At 57.5% G+C, this 6000-nt stretch overlaps 2 non-coding genes across 2 annotated transcripts; both read right to left on the reverse strand.

The window, feature by feature from the left end:
- Positions 1-2321: 2321 nt before the first annotated feature.
- Positions 2322-2512, reverse strand: LOC140192074 (U2 spliceosomal RNA). The gene has a single exon (XR_011884051.1). It is a non-coding gene; the product is annotated as a U2 spliceosomal RNA (small nuclear RNA).
- Positions 2513-5571: 3059 nt separating this feature from the next.
- On the reverse strand, positions 5572-5762 carry LOC140192075 (U2 spliceosomal RNA). Its single transcript, XR_011884052.1, has one exon. It is a non-coding gene; the product is annotated as a U2 spliceosomal RNA (small nuclear RNA).
- Between the last annotated feature and the right edge of the window lie 238 nt (positions 5763-6000).

The raw sequence follows: 6000 nt of genomic DNA on the forward strand, positions 1-6000 counted from the left end.
TTTGATGTGTGTGGAATTACAATTGTTGAGTGGCTTGAGTTTGTTTCATCTCACAGAAGCTGTAGACTTTGCGTCTGCACAGGCTATCATTGGACACAGTGGTGTCTTCTCCCCTGCTCCCCCACCACCTTTTTTTACCAGGGTGGATGGGGGTGGGTGGGTGTGTGTGTGTGTCTGTCTGTCTCTCTGTGTCTGTCTCTGTCTCTCTCACCCACCGACACAAACACACATGGAATGCTGAGGGATCTGGCAGGGTCGGTCTGTCTCTCTCTCTCACTCACTCAATCTCACACACACACAGAGTCACAGACACACGTGCACACGGGGGTGTGTGGGGGTGGGTGTGTGTGTGTGTTTGTGTGTGTGTGTGTGTCTGTCTCTCTGTGTCTGTCTCTGTCTCTGTCTCTCTCACCCACCGACACAAACACACATGGAATGCTGAGGGATCTGGCAGGGTCTGTCTCTCTCTCTCACTCAATCTCACACACACACAGAGTCACAGACACACGTGCACACGGGGGTGTGTGGAGGTGGGTGGGTGTGTGTGTGTGTGTGTGTGTGTGTCTGTCTGTCTCTCTGTCTCTGTCTCTGTCTCTCTCACCCACCGACACAAACACACATGGAATGCTGAGGGATCTGGCAGGGTCTGTCTCTCTCTCTCTCACTCACTCACTCACTCACTCACTCACTCACTCACTCACTCACTCACTCACTCAATCTCTCTCTCTCACACACACACACACACACACAGAGTCACAGACACACGTGCACACGGAGTGCTGAGGGATCTGCCAAGCTGTACAGAGGGCAGTAAAGGGAGAAGGGCCGAGGCCCTTCATTATGCCTCTGTGCTGACGCCTGAGCAGACTGACTGGTTTTGCAGCGGGGTGGGTGCACGGATGTAGAAACAGGAGGGAGGGCACGGCAGGAGGGAAATGTGTCGCGGGCTGACGGCGGCCCTGTGCCCCACTGCTCTGCAGGTGCGTTTTTGGCCGGCATGGCTCAGTGGTGGAGTGGGTGGGCGCGTGTGCGCGCCGTGGAAGGAAAGGGGTACTGATTATGCCTTGGTTGTGAAACAGGAAACGGATCGGCGAAATGCCTGCCGGAGGGAGGCACAGTGCCGTGCGTGAAGCAGGGGCACGTGGACGGATGTGGCAATTGTGGAGACGTGCGCCAAAGCTGGACGCCGAGTAGGTAGGTGTAAGCATGAGACGTTTGAGTGATCTTGGGGTTTGGGACGTGATTCTGAGCGAGGCTAGAGATGCACTGCACTGCCGATGTATATTGGGGAGGTCTGAGTGGGTGGAGTGGGGGGTTGTGCCTCTGCCTTACCTTGAACGGTGGGCGGGGCTTTGGGCCTGGGGCAGGCAGACGCATCAGAGGAGGCCAGGAGGCCAGGCCAGGCCAGGGCAGGGCAGGTAGGCAGAGTTTTGCTGATGCTATGGCTAGGTGGTGATGCTTGTAGCTGGTCTGTCTGTCTGGGCAGGAGAGCAGCAGTCTTGGCAGTCTGGTGCAGGCGGGGAGGATGCAGGGTGCAGGAGCACCGGGCCCTGTTGTGCCGGCGGCGGCGGCGCCCCGTTGCTCTGTAGCCGGGCTCCATCGGATGCCTCCCTCCCTTCCTTCCTTCCTCCCTCCCGTCCGCGTGCCCTGGCTGCTGGCACACTTGAACGAGCCTGCCTGTCCGACAGGCTGGCTGGCTGCTGGTGAAATTGCAGCAGAGCCAGTGACTCGATATCGTTCGTTCCTTCCTTCCTTCCTTCCTTCCTTCCTTCCTTCCTTCCTTCGCCCGCCCGTCCATCCGTCCGTCCGTCCGTCGCGTCCTCCGTTGGCTTCAAGGAGCAGCTGAGAAGCCTGAGCCTGAGAAGTGGAGCGAGTGTGGCGGGACAGAAAAGGTCTTTCGGCCTGCTCCACTTCACTCTGCTTCTGTGCTTGGTGCAGGCAGCAGCCGAGTGAGCAGGCATCAGAATGAGTGCGCCGGTTGAGCAGTTTGCTTCAGGAATGAATGCCAAGGGGCATCTCTCATGAAGTTGCTGCCTTGCCTGCAGCACCTGATCTGGTTGCAGCCCGGATGTGCACTTGATCTTAGCCAAACGGCCCAGATATGATGCCCGTGCTGTTGTTGAGTTGTCTGCACATTGCGTGAGTGAGTGAGTGAGTGAGCTGTATCGACAGACAGACACAGACACAGGAGAGGTGTAGAGCAAGCAGCTCTCCTCTCTCTCCATGTGCGTGCATGCTTGTCTGTGCTGCTGTGCCGCCGCCGCCGCCTGATGGAGCTTTCGTCGTTTTTCTTTTCTTTGCTACTTTGAAATTCCCCAGAAGGGGAGTGCACCGTTCCCAGAGGCACTGCAATACCGGGTCGATGCGTGGAGTGGACGGAGCAAGCCCCTATTCCATCTCCCTGTTCCAAAAATCAATTTAATATATGGTCCCCAGATAAGGGACGTATCAGATATTAAACTGATAAGAACAGATACTACACTTGATCTTAGCCAAAAGGCCGAGAAGCGATGCAGGCGGCCTCTTGAGTCGGCTACATCCTGCCTAGCCTCTGGTGTTTAGATTGAAGCAGGAGGCCTGGCAAAGACCTTGCTGCCCTGGCCCGCTGGCAGCTCTCCCCTAGGTTGTCTGGGATCGGTGGGTGTGCTGGACAGCTGTTGCCTACCTGGTCCGTCCTGAGTGCAACTTGTCAGAGGCTATGTAAAGCTGCCAGTGATCCACCAATCATCTGGGAGTGGGGCCGTACCTACGGGCGCCTACGTCACTGGCACACTGCCTACGTCAAGGCTGCCGGCTTCCTCGGCTGGCTCCCAGGTCGGTCTCAGAGGCTGGCTCAACTTGCACTGCTCTCCTGGTCGTGGGAGGCTGGTCACGCTGTCCTGTCTGCACAAAAGTCTGCAGGGGGAGTGGGAGCAGGCCGCTCGGCCCTTCAAGGGCGTCCCTGCACTCGGCAAAGAGAGCGCGCCTCTCGGCTTTGCGTGCCCCAGCTGGCTGGCGCATCCAGCTGAACGGTCTCCTTCGGAGGCTCTGCCCTCTCCGGGAGGGAGCGAGCGGATGGGACTGCACCGGGCGACAAAGGCAGAGGCCACGTGCGCCGCTCAAGACCGGTTACGAGGTTTGTGGACGTGGCCAAAGTCCGCGGGCAGAAAAGCCTCCTGGCAAGCTTGGGAATAGGAAGATGTCAGCTACAGGTGTGCCTGAGGAGAAACAATGGGTGTGCTCTCCAAGCCGAAGGCTGAAGTGCAGCCATTCACACCTCTGTGCCTTTATTTTGATGTGTGTGGAATTACAATTGTTGAGTGGCTTGAGTTTGTTTCATCTCACAGAAGCTGTAGACTTTGCGTCTGCACAGGCTATCATTGGACACAGTGGTGTCTTCTCCCCTGCTCCCCCACCACCTTTTTTTACCAGGGTGGATGGGGGTGGGTGGGTGTGTGTGTGTGTCTGTCTGTCTCTCTGTGTCTGTCTCTGTCTCTCTCACCCACCGACACAAACACACATGGAATGCTGAGGGATCTGGCAGGGTCGGTCTGTCTCTCTCTCTCACTCACTCAATCTCACACACACACAGAGTCACAGACACACGTGCACACGGGGGTGTGTGGGGGTGGGTGTGTGTGTGTGTTTGTGTGTGTGTGTGTGTCTGTCTCTCTGTGTCTGTCTCTGTCTCTGTCTCTCTCACCCACCGACACAAACACACATGGAATGCTGAGGGATCTGGCAGGGTCTGTCTCTCTCTCTCACTCAATCTCACACACACACAGAGTCACAGACACACGTGCACACGGGGGTGTGTGGAGGTGGGTGGGGGTGTGTGTGTGTGTGTGTGTGTGTCTGTCTGTCTCTCTGTCTCTGTCTCTGTCTCTCTCACCCACCGACACAAACACACATGGAATGCTGAGGGATCTGGCAGGGTCTGTCTCTCTCTCTCTCACTCACTCACTCACTCACTCACTCACTCACTCAATCTCTCTCTCTCACACACACACACACACACACAGAGTCACAGACACACGTGCACACGGAGTGCTGAGGGATCTGCCAAGCTGTACAGAGGGCAGTAAAGGGAGAAGGGCCGAGGCCCTTCATTATGCCTCTGTGCTGACGCCTGAGCAGACTGACTGGTTTTGCAGCGGGGTGGGTGCACGGATGTAGAAACAGGAGGGAGGGCACGGCAGGAGGGAAATGTGTCGCGGGCTGACGGCGGCCCTGTGCCCCACTGCTCTGCAGGTGCGTTTTTGGCCGGCATGGCTCAGTGGTGGAGTGGGTGGGCGCGTGTGCGCGCCGTGGAAGGAAAGGGGTACTGATTATGCCTTGGTTGTGAAACAGGAAACGGATCGGCGAAATGCCTGCCGGAGGGAGGCACAGTGCCGTGCGTGAAGCAGGGGCACGTGGACGGATGTGGCAATTGTGGAGACGTGCGCCAAAGCTGGACGCCGAGTAGGTAGGTGTAAGCATGAGACGTTTGAGTGATCTTGGGGTTTGGGACGTGATTCTGAGCGAGGCTAGAGATGCACTGCACTGCCGATGTATATTGGGGAGGTCTGAGTGGGTGGAGTGGGGGGTTGTGCCTCTGCCTTACCTTGAACGGTGGGCGGGGCTTTGGGCCTGGGGCAGGCAGACGCATCAGAGGAGGCCAGGAGGCCAGGCCAGGCCAGGGCAGGGCAGGTAGGCAGAGTTTTGCTGATGCTATGGCTAGGTGGTGATGCTTGTAGCTGGTCTGTCTGTCTGGGCAGGAGAGCAGCAGTCTTGGCAGTCTGGTGCAGGCGGGGAGGATGCAGGGTGCAGGAGCACCGGGCCCTGTTGTGCCGGCGGCGGCGGCGCCCCGTTGCTCTGTAGCCGGGCTCCATCGGATGCCTCCCTCCCTTCCTTCCTTCCTCCCTCCCGTCCGCGTGCCCTGGCTGCTGGCACACTTGAACGAGCCTGCCTGTCCGACAGGCTGGCTGGCTGCTGGTGAAATTGCAGCAGAGCCAGTGACTCGATATCGTTCGTTCCTTCCTTCCTTCCTTCCTTCCTTCCTTCCTTCCTTCCTTCGCCCGCCCGTCCATCCGTCCGTCCGTCCGTCGCGTCCTCCGTTGGCTTCAAGGAGCAGCTGAGAAGCCTGAGCCTGAGAAGTGGAGCGAGTGTGGCGGGACAGAAAAGGTCTTTCGGCCTGCTCCACTTCACTCTGCTTCTGTGCTTGGTGCAGGCAGCAGCCGAGTGAGCAGGCATCAGAATGAGTGCGCCGGTTGAGCAGTTTGCTTCAGGAATGAATGCCAAGGGGCATCTCTCATGAAGTTGCTGCCTTGCCTGCAGCACCTGATCTGGTTGCAGCCCGGATGTGCACTTGATCTTAGCCAAACGGCCCAGATATGATGCCCGTGCTGTTGTTGAGTTGTCTGCACATTGCGTGAGTGAGTGAGTGAGTGAGCTGTATCGACAGACAGACACAGACACAGGAGAGGTGTAGAGCAAGCAGCTCTCCTCTCTCTCCATGTGCGTGCATGCTTGTCTGTGCTGCTGTGCCGCCGCCGCCGCCTGATGGAGCTTTCGTCGTTTTTCTTTTCTTTGCTACTTTGAAATTCCCCAGAAGGGGAGTGCACCGTTCCCAGAGGCACTGCAATACCGGGTCGATGCGTGGAGTGGACGGAGCAAGCCCCTATTCCATCTCCCTGTTCCAAAAATCAATTTAATATATGGTCCCCAGATAAGGGACGTATCAGATATTAAACTGATAAGAACAGATACTACACTTGATCTTAGCCAAAAGGCCGAGAAGCGATGCAGGCGGCCTCTTGAGTCGGCTACATCCTGCCTAGCCTCTGGTGTTTAGATTGAAGCAGGAGGCCTGGCAAAGACCTTGCTGCCCTGGCCCGCTGGCAGCTCTCCCCTAGGTTGTCTGGGATCGGTGGGTGTGCTGGACAGCTGTTGCCTACCTGGTCCGTCCTGAGTGCAACTTGTCAGAGGCTATGTAAAGCTGCCAGTGATCCACCAATCATCTGGGAGTGGGGCCGTACCTAC

The sequence above is a fragment of the Mobula birostris genome (genome assembly GCF_030028105.1).
Source record: "Mobula birostris isolate sMobBir1 chromosome 11 unlocalized genomic scaffold, sMobBir1.hap1 SUPER_11_unloc_1, whole genome shotgun sequence".
NCBI lineage: Eukaryota > Metazoa > Chordata > Chondrichthyes > Myliobatiformes > Myliobatidae > Mobula > Mobula birostris.